At 40.4% G+C, this 19,570-nt stretch overlaps 1 protein-coding gene across 1 annotated transcript in view; it reads right to left on the reverse strand.

Moving 5' to 3' along the window:
- LOC109928895 (tyrosine-protein kinase Yes) overlaps positions 1 to 5,197 on the reverse strand; it is a 77,505-nt gene extending 72,308 nt beyond the window's left edge. The window contains exon 1 of the mRNA XM_020528824.2: positions 4,863 to 5,197. The gene's annotated coding sequence lies outside the window, so the exon portion shown is untranslated. The remainder of the gene's footprint in view (positions 1 to 4,862) is intronic.
- Positions 5,198 to 19,570: the final 14,373 nt, after the last annotated feature.

Here is a 19,570-nt window from a genome sequence, read left to right on the forward strand (position 1 = left end):
ATATTAGAACACAAGGTCTTAGTCTTTTCAGTGCAAGTGTGCAGACTGCAACTGTTTCACATCAACAAAATAGGTGATTACAATTTGCTAGCTTATTTCTCAGCAAATGCCCTGACCAGTCAACCAGCCTAGTTTAAAATTTAAAAACGTAGCAGTTAACTCTCGTCTAGCATTAATAGGTGCATTCTCCATGACAACATCTGTACCAGTCAGAATCTGTCTGCCAAACAATCAGCACTCTCTCATGCAATTTAAATGTTGGCTTTCCCCTTGAATTGATATTCTTATGAAATATTCTGATCAGTGCAAGAGAAAAAGCCACAAAACATTCCTTTATTTTCAGCAATACTCATTAATTAATTTCTTTATATCTGATCATACATTTGTCAACAGATACTATCTCTACTTTATCGCCACTGTCATGCTCACTTCCAATCTTTCTTTCCCGGACCTAAATTCAACATCTGTAATTCTGTGAATAAAGTCTATGTTTATAACTTCTTCAATACCTTATCCAATGATTGCACACCTTAAGTTGATAACTCTCTCATATAACCGGACAGTTCAGAGATTTTTCATCATATGCTTCCTTTTTGACATAAATCTTCAAAGTGAGCATCAGCGCCTTCTTCAAACATAGTTGCCAGACACAGGCTGTGCTGAGTATTAGGCATAGTGTCTTTAGTTAGTTAGTTTCATACATGTGCAGCATTCCATAGCATCCTTCACTGAGAAATGTTTGGGAGCACTTCTATTCCTCAGGCCTTGCCTCATAGTACACAGCTCACAACCATAAACTTGTCTTTATGCTTAGACTTCATGGACCTTAAAATTCATTGGTGCATTGGCTGTATCACTGCTGTTATGTTTGGGGTGTATGTCAAATATGCTGTATGTGATAAGAATTTCAGCATTACAATTTGATGATCAATTGTAGAGCACAACAACTTCTTGCACTTCTCACCAAATCCCCCAATTTATGAGTGCAAGTCTTGGGATCAAAGAGCTTCTCAACCTAGACCACACACATTTTCCTGGTTGTCTACACTCTCTGAGTACAATAGTGAACTGAAAATATTCTAATCCCTTGAAACGGGATGCTGGCTTTATCCAATGCACATGAACTTACACTTGTGTGGCAGCTGTATTTACACAACCAAGCACATCAAGCTTTTTTTTTTGCAAATTTTACAGACCGTCCCCTCATTGGCTATTGCAAAGACTTTCCTTGTTATACAGTGCCAATATATGAATCATTCACTGGAATCAGATTTTAAAATATAGCAGAAAGTTTTTATTCAGCAATTAAGTTAGTGAACATATCAATGTAATTTTCAGCTGCTTCATGCTCTGCTGAGGCTTTATTTCCATGTGGTTAATTACCTTTTTCCATGACACCTTTTAAATTTGGTTAACCAATTTGAAATAGTAGTTACACAGATGTGAAATATTTGGTTCATCTCAAAAATTCCTGACTGGCTGAATCAACATGGCCTAGTCAAAGTTATTCATTCTCTCTCTTCTGAATTCACTCCATTACCTTTAGGTTTATGCATAATGCTTTGCTTAATCATTTCTTTCTAAATGTCACTTGCAGCCTAAAACTTCAAGACCTGGATGTTCTTTTTTTCACCTTGCGAATGGCAGAGGTTTCCACCTCACACCTAACCTAATCCCTCTATCTAATTACAGCAATAATTCCACTGTCTTGGCCAAGAACAATGAATGATGCTTCCATTTTGCAGTTTTACCTATGGCGCTGTCCTCTTTTGCCACAATTGCAATAGCAGTTTGAACTTTTGGGTGAGGTCAAGTGTAGGAATGAGACTGGCGTACAACTGTAAATAAAGTGACAATGCAGATAACTGGTCTGGCACAACACTAAGAACTACTGCCTAGCCAAACTCTGCCAGTAAGTCAGAAATGATGTAACTAAACACGGAATGAAAAAGTTTCAAAACGTTTGGTTTTCAGACAGCCTATTTAACGGTATGTTCAACGCATTTCACGAGATAATAGCTATCAGTGCCTGTAAAAACTCCTTCTATTTGAGCCAGCGGTTAAGCAATCTTTTAAAGCCACACAAGTGAAAAATACTTCACACTTTAGAGCTATGCAACAAGCCTTTGCCAATCATGATTGTTTTATACAGTCATGATGTTTAAAAGCAGATGTCAGGATTTAAAAATTGAGATGTTATTCAAAGACCCCAGTTTTCTTCAATAGAATACAGGAATACACCATCTTAAGAAATAAATATGCCCCGGGAAACCATTACTTAAATTGAAGCTACTTACACTAAAGTAGATTTTATCATCTAAATGTATCAAATATGAGGAGATGCTTTTACAATCTAAGACATATGCCTTCATTATAAACATCAAAAACAAAACAATATAGTTAACTTTCTACACTAGCAGTCATGTGACAAACAATCAGAACAAATTTTGCTTTTCCCAATCATTATGTCCATAACACTTAAGGGATTACCTACTCCTACATGTACAACCGATCTGGACATTGATCTCCATTAATGGACAGCTTCTCAACCACTGTCTCCTTTCTGCAATGCTGATAACTCTTCAGATGAACGGATTGCTGACCAGGGCTGTCTGGCTCACAATGCTCTGCTTCACCATCATGTTGGAAGTCCAAGAAATTTGTAATTTGGAACTGATCAAGGCTGGAGCTGTCAGATACCTTGTCAACCTCCTGTGGCTCTGATCTCCAAGACAGAGATGTACAATGTCTAAAGAGGCTTTAGACCATTCCTCTACTAGCGCTGTTGCTACAATGGACCATGAAAGCAAGCATATAGGTACAGCAAATAGTTAGGAAAGTAAATGGCATGCTGTCCTTCATTGCAAGGTAGGCTTAGTGCAGCTGTACAGGGCCTTCGTGAGACATCACTTACAATAGTGTGCGCAGTTCTGGTTACCTTATTTAAGGAAATTTACAATTGCCAGAGAGGGAATACGGTTAAAGTTCACCAGGCTGATTGCTGGGATACGAAGTTTGTCATACGAGAAGAGATTGGGTTTAGAAGAATAAGACTGAATCTCAGTGAAGTATGTAACATTATGACAAAGCGGGGTTCCTACAACAATGGCACATGGTTTTCGGATAAGATTAAGGATTTTAGGGCTGAAAGCGGAAAAATGTCTTCAAAAAGTGGTAAACATGTACCATTCTCTACCATGTAACACTGTGAAAGTGAAGCTGCTAAATAATTCAGAAAAGAAACAGATAGATTACTAGACACTAAAGGCATTAAAAGGGTATGGGGAGGGAGCGCAAGGGAATGACATTAAAAGAGGATCAGTCATGGTCATTTCAGACAATATACTTTTGCTCTAGTTTCATAACCCTCAGTGCAGATCCACTGGAAGGTATCTTGACCATCAAGACCAGGGACAAAGAAAACAAAACCCAAGTTGTTTCATTCAGCTGGATACTATGAAAACACAGTCATAAATAAAGTTTTATACTCATTCCCAACTATTTCATAACAAGGCATTTAATGTGTGGAACCAATAGCTAGATGGTAATTTAACTGCTTAATAACACTACTCAAAAGAGTATACGGATGTACAGGGAACAGACAAATTACTGTGAATTCTAACATGTTAAAACTTGCATATTTCAAAATACAGGCCATGTTATCATTTAAAAAGATCACAAAATACATTTTATCATTTGGTCCTAAATTCACTGGTTCTCCCACTTTAATAAGTTATATCCGAACAGCAAGTTGAAAACTATTTTAATCAGTGCGTACTAATTGTGGCTTATAAACCCATAGTTAAATCAGACACCCATGAATGACTAATGTTGTACATAACTAACATGTTTAGGGAGGGGTTTCTGCTGTGACAAACCTAATTTAACCAAAGCAAATAACTTACACAAGTTTTAAATAGATGGGTACACCAAAATCAGTAAACATACACAATAATCCACAAGAACAGAACCAGTTTTTCAGAAACAGTTGTGCATTCCAACTTTTAGAAGTCCATGTCAGGAATGCACACTTGTAATTTCAGAAAGATTTTCAGCAGAAAAATCACTCATTTTGCATCAATATGAGGCACAATGACATGAAGGTACCTAACTTGAATGCCAGATTTTTGTCAGACTTGAATAATTCACACAATCCATTGAAATGTAGAACTGAGGGATTGCTGCATTACTCAAGGTACTGTCCTTTAAATAAAACGTATAACCAAACTGCTTCCATTATCCAACATGTGGATGTAAAAGACAGAGGTGCAGGGAACTCTCTGGCATCGTGACATTCAACCCCTGCACCGACAGCAACAAATATTAATTGGTCACTTATTTCAATATGCCATTACAGAGGATTTGCTCTGCACAAATGGATAGGTAAGGAGTGGAAACGTGAGTTGGAGAAATTGGCAAGTGGGATTAAAATTCAGAGACTGGCTGGAGAATGGCAACCAAAGGTGGAAATGGAGAATGGGGTGACATAAAGGTGGGTGAAGATAGGATGGGATGAGGTGGAGGTGGGATAGGGATAGGAGAAGAAGTCAGGGTGGGTTCGGGATAGCGTGTGGGATGGCAATGGAGTGAGGGTGGGAGATTTGAATGGGGCAAGGGAATTTGTCGGATTGGGGGGCTGGTGCAGGGGAAGAGAGCGAAAATGGGAAGCGATAGTTGAGGGATCTTGGGTGAGGGTTGATGTTAGTAGGAGGTGGGGAGGCAATGGAGGTGGAGTAATCGTGGATTGAGGAGTATGGAGGGTGTGGAAGGGGTGAACAGTGGGGGAGGGTGGAGACAGAACCCTTTCCGGAGACAGGGACTCCAGTAGCTCGCAATCAAAACCAGGCCCAGGCGCCCCTCACCTGCTCTCCAGTCGAGACTCGATCGTCTCCTCACATCCACATCACTTTAACAACTCTTCTGGCAGCCAAGAGGAGAGGACGAAGCAGCTCCACCAACTGATCCGATCAGCTCGGGGCTAGGCCCGACTCACAGGTCCACCGTTATCATCATCACCTCATTCCCCCGCCAGCTCCACACGAAACAAACAGCAAGAACCCAACTTAAACCTCCCAAACACAAGCTCTGTGTCCCAAATCTAAACCATCCTCCCAGCAGCGCCGACTATCTTGAACCTGCAAAGCTTTCACTACAAGATGGCGGCTCCTCAGGGAGCGGAGACCGCCTCCGCCTTTGCCCCGCCCTCATGGCCCCGCCCCTTCCACCAGCTGCTCCGCCCTCACGGCCCCGCCGCCTCCACGGCCCGCCCTCATGATCATGCCCCTTCACCATCAGCCCAGCCTCCGCTTCGTGTCGACCGCGGCCCCGCCCCTCCATCTTAAGTCTCGCGTCACTCCACCCCCATGGCTCGTGGCACCTCCCCCTCTATCCACTCGCGGACCTGCAAACCCGCCAACCCAGACACGTCCCCTAAACAAAGTTTTTCCAGTTGTGATCCCGCCCCACCAGCTTCGGCTCCTCATCGCCCCCTGTCCCCTACAACGACGAACTGCTGGATCTCTCACATTTTGCTGTTAAACTGTTCTTCTTTTGTTAATTAAACAGGTTTGGGGGGGGAAGTTATAGAAATAAGGAATACAAAGATGAATGTTTGAAATTTGACTTGGTGAACAGGGAATCAGTGTAGGTCTGTGAGAACGAGTGATAGGTGAATGTTGAAGATAAGTTCACATTGATGAAGTTTGAAGGCCAGTGAGGACAGTCTTGCAAGTAGTCATTGGGTCTGGTTCTGAAGGATGTGGGAATAAATGAGACAAACAAAAAGGGTTGAGCAGCTTCCTTTCGAACCATAACAATTCTGTCATTCTGTCATGGGGTATTTGTGTGTCGAAGGATGCTGGCCACCTATTCTCTGACGCAAACAGATATTACTGGAAAAATTCAGCTGGTCTCAGCATTTTGGAGACAAATTGGAGTTAATATTTCAGGTCGCATGACCCTTCATCAGAACCTATTCTCTTTTCTCGCCTGGGTGTAAGAGGACATCTGGCTGTTTTCACAGTACTTTTAATTTTACAGTAGAAGATTGTTAAATAATAACAAATCATGCTGGAGATCTGAAACAAAGAGAAATTGTTGGAGAAATAAAGCAGGTCCAGCAGCAGCTGTGGAAAGAAAGCAGAGTTAACATTTCAAGTCTGGTGACTTTTCTTCAGAATTGTTGGCAGCTAGAAAATCTGGTATTTATCCCGAATCTGAATGAAGGGGGTTGGGGAAGGGGAGCGGTGAACAGATAGGTGGACACAGAGCCCAGAGGGAGTGAGACAAATATGAAAGAGTAGGGAAATGAGGAGATTATTGATAGCAGGCTAGAACAGAAGAAAACCTGAATAAGGGATAATGAGTAGCTAAGAATGAGAAAATGGGTGAGCTGTTCTGAGTGCAACCCATATAATGTGACAATAGGCCCAGAAGTACGTGAGAATGAGTGACTTGTGCTAAAAGCAAACTATGTCGTAACAGAACTGGATATGGAGCGTGTCATAAACATGGAAGATGGAATCGTGCTCTGAAGTTATCAAACTCAATGTTGAGTCCTAGAGACTGCAGGATCCCAAAGCAAAAAATAAGATGTTGTTCTTTGAGTTTGCAATGAGGCAGCAGGCCTGCAACAGAAATGTTGGTGTGGGACACCGAGGTTTGTTGAAGTGGCAGGCAGCTGGAATCTCTCCTGTGGAATGTGGCATCATCAGAACAAATGTGAAGAAAGAAGAAGAAACTGGGAGAATGAGATGGAGCCATTCCAGGAAGCAGGGTGTGAGGATGTATGATCCAAATAACTGTGGGAGTTGGTGGGTTTGTAACAGATATCGGTGGCCAGAAATGGGAACTGAGATGTCAAGGAAGGGAAGAGATGAATCAGAGATGGAAGAGATGAAAGTGAGGACAGGGTGGAAATTGGAAGCAGAATTGATACATTTTTCTAATTCCAGATGAGAGAGGGAAACAGCACCGATGATGTCAACAATGTACCAGAGAAAGAGTTATGGGTGGGGGCCAGAGTAGGAATGTTCCATGTACCCCACAAACAGATAGGCATAACTGGGACGCATGGCCACATCTTTGATCTGAAGAAAGTGAGAGGAGTTAAAGGAGGAGTTGTTCAAAATGAGGATGAACTGGGCCAGACAAATAAGGATGGTGGTGGATGGAGACGGTTCAGGCCATCTTTCCAGGAAGATGTGGAGAACCTTGAGACCATCATGATGGGGAAATCGGCATTTAAATGGATACATGTCCGTGGTGAAGAGGAAGTGGCTGGAGCCTGTGAACTGGAAATTTTGAAACTGATGTAAAACATCACAAGAATAGTGGATGTAGGTGGGGAAGGACTGAACAGAAAAATAAAAAAATCGAGTCGAGATAGGAAGAAATAAGCTCTGTGGGGCAGGAACTAATAATTCTTAACAAGAAGAGGTTCTTAGTGTAACTTTATGCAATTTATTGTGTAATAGCAATCAGGTAGTTAGACATTGTTATTCAGACAATTGGGATACATTGATGATAAATATGCCTCCTTCCAAATCAGAGCTGTTCTCCCAATTTCCCTATCCAAGACTCCATGACATCATCAGGTTGTGTGTAGCTAATGCAGTCATGTTTAACCCTTTCAGAACCTTTACCTTAGACAATTGCAGATGCTTTGAACCTTAATAGTTCTGGGACCAATGTTCTACAAAGTGTTTTGCTAATGCTATGTCACAGGCTTTAAACTAGTTTGACCAGGGGAATGGGAATGATGATGTAAGGTTAGGAAGGATAAACAAAGGTGCACAGATTGGTAGGAGCAGATGACATTACATTAAGAAGTAATATTAAAGTCATAATAATAAAGTCTTAGGTCAGGTTAAGATATAATAAAATACATTTTAAATCTGGCCTTATCTGATGTTGGATGTTCTTGCTGTAGTTCAGTGAAGGTAATCAGGCTGATTCCACGCATGGTGAGACTGATGTAAGAGGAGAGGTTGAATAAATTTGGATTATATTTGTTGGAATTCAGAAGAATCATTGAATATTTCATAGAAATCTATAAAATGCTAACAGGACTTTACAGGGTAGATGCAGGAAGGATGTTGTTGATGGTGGGGGTCCCTAAACCAGTAGTCACAGTCTAACGATGTGAGTTAGGTCTGAGATGAGGAGACATTTCTTCACACAGCAAGTGATGAGCCTGTGGAATTTGCAATCACCAAAAGCAGTGGAGGCCAAAACAATGTATGATATAAAAGAGCTAAAAGGATTAAAAGGCGTCATCTGCAAGTTCCTCCTCCAAGCCATGCATTATTCTAACTTGGAACCATATCTCTGGGTCAAAAACCCTGAACTTGTTTCCAGCAGCACTCTGGATGTATTTATACCACATCACAACAGCAATTCAAGAATATAGCTCATTCCTGCTTTCTGAAGATCAGTTAGCAATGGGTAACAGATGCTGCCTTTGTTGACACTACCCACATCCCATGAGAGAATTAAAACAATTAAAACAGCCGAGTGGGGTGCTGGAACAGGGCTGAATATAGACAAATGAGAGACAACCTTCTTGAAACATTTAAGATTCTCAGGGGAATGACCAGGGTAGATATGGAAAGGTTGCATCCTCTTGTGGGTGAGTCCAGGACTAGAGGGCCTAAACTCAGAGTAAGGGATTGTCCATATAAGATAGAGATGAGAAATGTCTTCTCTCTGAGGGCGGTAAATCTGTGGAATTCTTTACAACTGAGGACTGTTGAGGCTGGGTCATTAATTATATTCAAGACTGAGATAGACATATTTTTAATCAATGAGGGAATCAAGAGTTATGGGGAAAAGTCAGGAAAGTGGAGTTCATGATTATCAGATCAGGCACAATCTCATTGAATGGTGGAGTAGCATAGCCTCGAAGAGCTGAATGGCGTACATCAGCTCCTATGACTTGTATTCTTATGGAGACCTGAGGCTATACATGCACAAAATCAGTGAAGATGGTAAGACAGATTGAGAGAGTAGAAAAAAGTATTTATGGGTTTCTGTGCTTTGTAAATAGAAGCATAGAGTACAAAAGCAAGAAAAAGATATGATCTTTTGTAAAATTTTGGGTTGACTTCAACTGGACTTGCTCCAATTCTGCAACTTAGAAAGGATGTGAAAACTTCAAAAGAATGGTTCCAGGATTACAATTGGTTTGGAGCTTAAAGAAGAAATTTCACAGAAATGTTCAAAGAGTTGATCATCCAGTATGAATGGAGAGAAACCCCTGCCACTGGTGTCAGGTTGACAATCTGAAGTTACTGAAATTGGGTGATTGGTAAGAAAAGAAACAACAGCAACACGAAAGAAAAAAAAAAATCTTCGTTAGCAGCAAGTAGTTAGAATTTAGTACGTATTGTGTTAGAGTGTGATGGAAGCAATTACAATCAGAATTTTTAAAAAAAATTGGATAAATACATGTAGAGAAAACATTACATGGCAACAGGGAAAGGGCAGGAATCTGTCACCAATTGCTTGGTTCTCAGAACCCAGCATGGATATGAAGGGAAAAATGCAAATCCAGAAGGCTTGGAGTTTTCCATGAGGAGAGTGATGCCAGTTAACTTGAAAGGAAAAAGTTTAGTACCTGATAAGAGGACTCATTCCGGCTGGCAGCTCCAAATACTGTCAGGGAGCTCAGCACCGCCACCTGCAGGTTCCAATAAACGCTGACAGAATATTTGGCACCACTACTGACAGGTCCAGACTTTGGGAAATAATGATTTCTTTTATAACCATTTCCTTAATTTCTGGCATTTGTCTGTTAAGTAAGCTTTTATTTGAAACGTAGAATATGTCACTTTAATTTTACTGTAAGTGAAATGCAACAGTGTTTCAGCCAATAAAAGCTCGCAAGAGGCAGAAACATTTCTTTCCAATGAAATAGCTGTAACAACTTTGGGAAACTGCTGAGTATTTGACAGGTTAATAGTGCCATCCATTTAAAAGGTAGGGCAGGCTACCCCTAAGAACTCCATTGAGAAATTTAATTAGAGCATCAGCCTCTAATTATCTCCAATTGAATAATTTGATTGGTAACTCAGTCAATTAAAGCCCACTTATGTGTTTGGGAGTATTTCCTTGTTAAAAAAGTTAAATAAATTTAAGTGAATAATGATAACTTCTATATTATTCTAAAGAAAATATCCACATACAGAGGGGTACAAGAACAGATTCTTGAGAGCTTAGCAAGGATTGGCCAGCATTGAACTTCCAAGTGTAAATCCTATGATGTCTGGAATGTCTGGTCTTATATTTGATGTGTACGGCCCTAACTTCATAAAAACGTATAAAGGAAAAGGGAATGTGGAGTTGCTGGCTAAGCTGGTATTTGAAACTCATCTCTAATTGCCCAGAGTGTCACCAAGTAGGAACTCCGTAACATATGGCGCATGATGCTCTGGCAAGGCTTCACGTTGACCAGCTGGAGACAGTTAGCTTGGCCCTTTATAAATAGTGATGGTGCAGGCAGGTAAAAGAACAATCAAATTTCCTGTTACCCAAACAGTTCTAGGGTCTAGTGTGGCTATGCTTGTGGAGGGCAGCTTCATTTGAAGTGTCCAGACCTGTCACAACTTTAACAACTCTTTGAAGCATCTCTTGTTCAAATAGGCCACCAGGCTGGCTATGGAGATCACACAGCAATGACTGGATCTGTGCTTGATGTGTGGCAACCTGGTCAGCCTACCTCTTAAGCCTGAGGTTTACATCCTTGTCCACACTGACGCTCCTGATTGTAGCCTTTTTCCTGGCTGAAGAAAAACAATAGAGGTTTTTCTGTATTAAGTCCACTCAACTCAATGTGGATGTTCCCAACCCTCACTGCTTCTGCTCTGCAGTCCTTCAGCTACCTGTTCCTGGTCAATTTGAGGGAGAGAGGGCAATACAATCAAACAACTTCCTGATTTCCAGGAACCAAGTCCTCCCTCCTGTCTTATTTTGTACACATAAAACTTTTGCTGTAGCCATGTCAGGCTGCTGCTGTCTCCAGTTCTTTTATCGGTACCTCAAAGATCCACTTCATCAAACAGCAGTACTCCTTCTTCCCATGAGGCCTCATTTCCCCAAAAATACCTTTATTCCTTTGAAGGACTGTCCACCTGCTCAGCTGCACCCCCCTCCACCACCAGCACCTCCTGCTGTCCCAGCTTTCAAACTAGACAAAAGGAAAACAGGAAAATAAGGGTCTCAATTTATAATATTTGTCAAGTGAACACAGTACCCTGCTTAGGTCAGTAGTGTCCTCTTAAAAACTAGTTTCAGCCCAGGAAAACTTCAGGTTTTAAAGTCAAATCATGCAAGTTGAATATTGATAGTCCATTTACACTACATTCGTAACACTGGTATCCTGTCTTGCATAATTCCCACTCATCCATTATCTCTGTCAATATTTTGCATTCCAGTCCATCACTCCAATTGAAGCAGAAAGATGGCCAAACCTCTGGTAGATACAACCAAAACACAAACCCCAAACTGTTATGACAGGAGTAGAGCATCCCTTCTAATAATTACCCTCAAAACACCTAGTGAAGTTCACCTTTCCACTCAATTTGTTAAGAGATTGGTTTAAAGAAAGAAAATCCCTGATCTCCACTTTACAAATAATTAGAAACAATTTTTTTTTTTTAAACCCTAACAATGAACAAATTAACAGAATTACTAACAAACCAAACAATGTCCCCTTAGACAACTAACTACTTCGTAACCGGTCTAAATTCTACTGGAATACTGTTCAAATAAACACAAGTCCCACTTAATAAACCCAATTAATAAGAAAACAATAAATTAAAACTTAATCTCTCCAAGTTCACACAAACTGTCTTTTGGAATATTCTGTCTTTTCCACTGTCTTCACAGATGCCTTTCTTCTGCTAATTCTGCTGTCAGGGATATTTTTTCACTATAATTTCTTCAGTGAGGACTTTGAGCTAAAATACCATGGTACCTTTGATTAATTAGATGGGCTTTCTCTGCAAGCTAAATGGTGGAAACTCTCAGCAGGTGGCAGATCACTCTCCAATTTTCCAAATGCCTTTGTCTTATATACCCGTAATGACATAATCAAATTCTTATAATTTGATTGGTTTCAAGTTGTCAACACCATCAGATTTAAATTCAATTGGCTTTCTGTATCTAGGTGCTTGGTTTAAATTAATTGGCCAAATTCAAACTTGTTGTCTTGGTAAAAATGCTGCTTGGCTATTCTATACAAAATGTTTCCATTCGTGCACTGTCTGTGCACCTGCACTTATAAACTTCCAAGCACAAACAAAGCACAAGTTCGTAAAGGGACCATGGCACTCTCTTCCCCATGATCATTTTTAACAACAAATTCTAACTGCCTGCCTTCCAATGCATGAATACTCTAACTAACTTTCTAACAGGTTATAACCTCTCATGAATCCTCTGACTTTTTTATTGTGATTTCTTTGTGCACTCCCTCTACTTCCTTCACCTCAACAATAATATGTTCACTTGCAATAGCCATAAATACTCCACTTTGGGTTTCCCTATCTAAATCCCTCTATCTCTTTGCTTCTTTCTCCTTCTTTAAGAATTTTCTTCAAACTCTTTTTTTAACTATTTTCTCAACCCTCCTAATGCGCCCTCCTTTGAGTTCATGTACCGTGGGACTTTCTGATGATTCATAAAGAGCGTGAAGGCTACAATGTAAATTAGAATTGGAAATAGATGGAAAAAGGAATAACACATGCAAAAGGTGAAACAATGCATGAAGTGGAAGCAATATAAATCGGCATGAATGGGCTTAATGATTACACTCCAATGGAATGGATTGAATAGATGACCCTGCTTACTTACTGTAACCAGAGTGGAAGAACTGCAGAAATCCAAAAAAAGGTTACAAACACCAAAGTTAGGGCAGATGGGTGGCATTACCCCTATTGAAAACACATTCTTGTAAATCTAACTCTTAGTCATGTACATGCCAGATTTAACAGCAGATATCTTTCCCTTGGGCAGAAAACAGAGCAGAAAAGTAATGGGGAAGAGTTTCTCTCCAACAAATGTGAAGGGGACTAATTATGTTCACAGCCCTGGAACTGGTGAAGTCTGTTAAATTATTGTGATGCAGCCGAGCTCTGAGCGCTATGTGTGCCAGACACTCATACCTCAATGTGAGAGAGACCCGTGACTTGTATTCAGCTGCATGGTTTGAAGCAATTCACCAGCTAAAAAGGGTGGCATAACAAAATCTGAACGTTCCTGCAGTCGTGGAAAGCAATTTTCCAGAAGAATAGGAAAACAAACTGCTATTCTGAGGAAGGTTCGTCGGACCGGAAATGTTAATTCTGATTTTTCTCCACAGATACTGCCAGGCCTGCTGAATGTTTCCAGCAATTTCTGTTTTATTGCTATTTTAAATTTGCTGATGGGGCAATGGAACTGAAATTAGGCAGAGCATTGGAGCATCCTAATTTAGATGTCCATGATATTAACCAGCAAGGAGGATATCAATCAGGAAAATAAATGCCAACAAGATGCAAAACCTTTTATAATCTTATCAGGTTTACCATGATGAAAGCAGCTAATCTTACCACACAACAGAGACTGAACTAAAATGTCTAGAACTTACAGTTACCTCTCCCTTTGTGTATTTGAGTGTTAGAAGCCCAAAATCAAGGTACGAGAGATATTGCAGGGCTACTTAAGCTTCAGCCTTCTTCATTTACCAGTATTTCAGTTAAGAGTCAGCAAGACTTTACTGCAAACAGGTTTTGGGATTAGAACTTGCCTAGTGGAGAGTTTGGGAAACCTGTTAATTGCGAGTTTTTTGCAACAAGATAACGAGGAAAGAGAAAAGTAATGGGACTTAATGACTCATGGAGGTTGATGCATTTTTAGGAAGCGAGAATGCTTCAATTTACTATTGCATAAAGGATAGTACCACTTTATTTCTTTTGCTGTCCTTAGAGAGAATGATGCAGGAAATACAGATTGTCTAGAGCGGGAATATTGTTGTTTCAGATGAATCATCAGTGTGCGCGTAAATGTAGCCACGGGGTGATTGATCCAATCCCATGATGGAGAATGAATCTTTACTGTTACATGATCAGAATTTACATTGTTCACCAGGGAGCTGCAAAGATGTGTTTTGACAATGACTCAGTGAACTCACAAGGGGTCCATATTATAAGTGCCAAATCAATCCTAAATGGGGAAATTTACTTGTTTTAGTTCAACTATGCAAAGTTGTAAGCAGAGGGAAAATAAAAATTGTGAAAATACATAGATCTCACAACAAGTGTATAGTTTGACAGAAAGAATATTGAGAAAAGCAGTGCGAATCTAGATTGAAAAAAAAATAGAAGAGCATCCATTTTTAAAATAGAGGTGATAAATAATGAGCATGAGCAGGTAGGTTATGAGCTGAAGGATGTTTAAATACATGTTAATATTTAGTTAAGGACTGGGCAGAAAAAAGGAAGACTAGGTTAAAAAAAATGATATTGTGACCCATCTAACTCAGTGACATCATTGTATTAGACTGAGATTGGATCAATATCAATTCAGCCAAGTCTGCATAGTGACCAAATGGTCAAGCAGAAGTTGGAGTGTTTTTTTCTTCTTTCATGGAAATGAATATCACTGACAAGATCAACATTTGTTCCCCATCCCTGGGTTCCTTGAGAATGTGATGGTAAACCGCTGTCTTGCAGCACTGTAGCCCTTCTGGTGAAGATACATCGACAGTGCTATTGGGAAGGGAATTCCAGGTTTTTGACACACTGATAGTGATATAATTCCACTTAGGATATTGAGTGACTTGGAAGGGAACTTGCAGGCTGTGGTGTTCCCATGTGTCTTGTTGTTTTGGGTGATAGAGAATGCATGTTTGGAAGTGCAGGCAAAGGAGCCTTGTGAGTTGCTTTTAGTGCAATTTGTCAGAAGGTACATACTGCTGCCACTGTGTTTGAAGGAATGAAGTTTAAGGTATTAGATGGGGTGTCAATCAAAAGGGTTGCTTCGTCTTGGATGACGTTGAATTTCTTGATTGTTGTTGGAGCTGCACCCATCCAAACAAGTGGAGAGTTTTAGATTACACTCTTAAATTGGGCTGCATCTAAGAGTCAGGAGATGAGTTACTTACTATGGAATTCCCAATCTCTACATGCTCAGTATTGTACTCACAATCAAATCTATCAGTGAACATTAGGTATCTCTCTTTTTCCATCCCTTTTTCTTTATTCACTCATGGGATGTGAGTGTCGCTGGCTGGCGAGCATTTATTGCCCATCCTTAGTTGCCCTTGAGAAGATGGTGGTGAGCTGCTTTCTTGAATCGCTGCAGTCCTTATGCTGTAGTCGTTCCACAATGCCCTTGTAAAAAGAATTCTAGCATTTTGACCCAACAACAGTTACGTTGAACGAACAGTGGTACGCAATATCTGCAAGAACCTAGAAGTTGCAAATATATATTTCATGACAGAATTAATAAATGAAATTACTGATAGGTTTTTGTCAAGACAAATGATCAATTCCATGATGAAGATAGCCTTTGTGTGTAGTGTGGCCCTCTGACAATGTATCTTGGATAGAATAAAGGCACAACTAACAGCTCAAAATTGGGCACCAATTGCTGGGGACCATCAGCCAAGCAGAATTGTGTATGATAGCAAATTTGCAACACTACAATTAGAGTGGCAATGCCAGACAACACGGCAACATTCAAGTGAGTCTGGTATGAAAGGGCAAAACAAGAAAAAAAACTAAATCAAATAAGAACAGGAATAAGTCACCCTGTCGCTTGATTCTGTTTCTCTATTCAATGAAACCATGACTGATTTATATCCTAATTCTATCCTCCTGATGTTTCGTATCGCTTACTGCTGTTAGATACCCAAAATCCCAAAGGAAACAGCCTTCCAATTGCAAAAACACCTAAACCCATTTGTGCTGATTGTAATGAGATCGGCCAGGTGGACCTCATATAATATGCACTCCCTGATTGGGGCTGTTAGTCTGGTCCAATTAGGGAGCCCTGGCTGACAGATATAAACAGGAGCATCAGACATCCAGTTCTCTCTGAGAGTTGGCTCTGAGGGAGCTGGATCAGTTTAAGGACTTTCCATGTGTAAATAAAGGGTGACTTGATAGGATACCAGCTTCTGTAGAGTTATTTCAGACTGCATTGAAAAACACCAAGTAAGGCACTTTGCAAAGGATCAAGGTAGATTTGGTAGGCTGGAGCTGATGAAAGCCATGACTAACCTCTTGAAACACTTCATAATTATGGAGGTCAGAGTCACCGGGTGGTAGTTATTGAGGCACATTGCACAATTTTAATTTGCACTGGGATGATGGTGGTTTTCTTGAAGCAGGTGGGGACTTCAGATCATATTAGGGAGAGGTTAAAGATGTCTGCAAATGCTGAAGTCAGCTGGTGACTCCATTCAGGCCAGTTGCATTCCATGGATTCACTCTCAAGTAGACTGATCTAACGCCTGCAGCGGTGACCGTGGTTACGGGAGCATCCAAGGCTGTTGGGATAGATGACATTGTTTCACTGACTCTCTGTTCAAAACAAGCATAGGGTGCATTGTGCTCACTAGATAGGGATGTATTGTTGCCCGCAATTCTGTTTGACTTTGCTTTGTAGCCCAATGTATCATGTAAGCCTTGCCACAAATGACGGATATCCGTGTGGTTGATCTGGGTCTGAAGTTTAGCTTGGCATTCAGCTGGTGGTTGAAATTTAATGCAGAGAATCATGAAGTTCTTCATTTTTTTTAGCAAGACTGTGGAGAGGGAAAATAAATAAAGGGGTTATAAAGGGGTGCAAGAGCAGAGAGACCTGGGTGTATATGCACTTTAATCATTGAAGGTGGGAGGGCAGATTAAGAGGGTGAATAATAAAGCATATGGGATTCTGAGCTTTTTAAATAGGGGCATAGAGTATGAAAGCAGGGAAGTTACAATCAATCACCTCTGGTCATCTCAACTACAGGATTTTATTTAGTTCTGGGCAACATGCTTTAGGAAGGCTGTGATGGTGTTCAATAGGATGCAGAAAAGATTCACAAGAATGTTTCCGGGTGTGAGGAACTTCATGTTATAAGACTATAAGATATAAGAGCAGAATTAGGCCATTCTGCTCACCAAGTCTGCTCAGACATTTGATCATGGCTGATAGGTTTCTCAACCTCATTCTCCTGCCTTCTCCCTGTAACCTTTGATCCCCTTACTAATTAAGAACCTTTCTATCTATCTTGAATACAATCAATGACTTGGCCTCCACAGCCTCCTGCGGCAATGAGTTCCATAGATTCACCACCCTCTGGCTGAAGAAATTCCTCCTCATCTCCGTTCTAAAGGGCCATCTCGTCACTCTGAGGCTGTGTCCTTGGGTCCTAGTCTCTCATACTAATGGAAATATCTTCTCCCCATCACTCCGCCCAGGCCTGTTGGTATTCTGTAAGTTTGAATGAGATTCCCCTTCATTCTTCTAAACTATATTGAGTAAAGACCCAGAATTTGCAAATGCTCCTCATAACAAAACCTTCATCCGTGGGATGATTCTTGTAAACCTCTTCCAGACTCTGTCCAAGGTCTGCATATTCTTCTTTGGGGTCCGAAACTGCTCATAATATTCCAAAAGTGGTCTGAGCAGAGCCTTATATCACCTCAGCAGTACATCTCTACACTTGTATTGTAGCCCTCTCAAAATGAATGCTAACACTGAATTTGCCTTCCTAACTGCCAACTGAACCTACATGTTAACCTTGAGAATCCTGAACCAAGACTCCTAAGTGCCTTTGTTCTTCAGATTTCTGAAGCTTTTGCTTCTATTCTTCCTACCAAAGTCCATAAGCTCACACTTTCTCACAATATATTCTATTAGCTACTTCTTCGCTCATTCTTCTATTATGTTCAAGTCCTTCTGCAGCCTCCCCACTTCCTCAACATTTACCTGTCTCTCCACCTATCTTTGTGTCATCTGCAAACTTAGAAACAATGCTGCCCGTTTCCTCATCCAGATCGTTAATATATAACATGAATAATTGTGGTCTCAACATTAGCCCCTGTGGAATTCAACTAGTCACCGGCTGCCATCCTGAAAAAGACCCCTTAATCTCCAATCTCTGCCTTCTGCCAATCAGCCAATCTTCTATCCGTGCCAGTACCTTATGGCTAACACCATGGGCTCTTATTTAGCAGCGTTCTGTGCGGCACCTTGTCAAAGGCCTTTTGGAAATCCAGATAGGTCATGTCCACTGTATCTGCTTTGTCTATATTGCTCATTACCTCCACAAAGAATTCTGACAGACATGTCAGCTATGACCTCCTCTTGATGAAGCCATGGTGACTCCGCCCAGTTTATGACAATAGATTGGAGAAGCTGGCACTCTTCCCTTTGGAGAAGAAGAGTTTGAGAGGAGATTTGATCAACAAAATCATGAAGAGTCTGGACAGAGTAGATAGTGTGTGGCTGTTGACATTTATTGAAGGTTTGGCAAGCAGAGGACAATTTTAAGACAATTAGCAAAAGAAGTATTGTTGGCATGCGAAAATATGCTTCATGTAGTGTGGTTAGGACTGGAATGATGCTTAGTGAAATGCACTGCCTAACAGTTAAAGGCATATTCAAAGGTGACTTTCCAAAGAAAATGAGATTGTTTGCTGAAGAAGAAACTTTGCAGGGTTGTCAGCAAAAGCTGCATGGGTATTGGTGGATTGTGGGAGAGAATGCTACTGGGTGAATTGCTCTTGGAGGGAGCCGATACAGACATGATGGGCTAAATATCTCCCCTGTCCACATATTCTGTACGTCTTTTTTAAAAATTATTTTACACTCTGCTCCGTTTAGCTCATCTTCTAGCTTCAGGTACATCTGGTCTTATAAAAAAGAGGCATGAAAATACCCAATGATTGATCCATTCCATTGATGTAAATGTGACGTCTTGTGCATTTCAATATGTACTCAACCACTTTACCATGGGATCTTCTGACAGAATCAAAGAAACTGATACAAATCCCATAAATTGGAAAGAAAAACTGAACAGTAATTAGAAGATTGTCACAGGTAAAGACTACCAGTTTCGACCAGTTTAGTATTATACCGTACCTGCCCTTGGTATAACATGATTTCAATCCCAGTGAGAAATAGGATCCACTCTTACTTCAGAGAATTCAGTGAAACAGCATTCATCACAGCCAGCGGACTGTTAATGCCTGTAATATTCTCTGGGAAAAGAACTATCTCCTAATTACTAACAGTATTCTGGCTTTATATACCTTGATTGTCACTACAAAATAACATATTTTGATTCAATTATGTTATTTATGATTAAATAAATTGGTTTGTATTTTGCAATAAAAATAGGAATGAGACTATCACTGCTCAGTATTATTAAGCAATAAATTAGACAGCAACTGTCAATAAATGCTTATTGCAGTTAAATGCACAAGAAAGAAAATATTATTTGAGCTTTCCTATTCTCCCTGATATTTTCCTACAACAATCTCTCTCAGCATTGAAACAGATGAATAGGCTGAAGTTGTGGTACCCACTATCACCCCAG

Source organism: Rhincodon typus, chromosome 4 (assembly GCF_021869965.1).
Source record: "Rhincodon typus isolate 14 chromosome 4, sRhiTyp1.1, whole genome shotgun sequence".
Lineage (NCBI taxonomy): Eukaryota > Metazoa > Chordata > Chondrichthyes > Orectolobiformes > Rhincodontidae > Rhincodon > Rhincodon typus.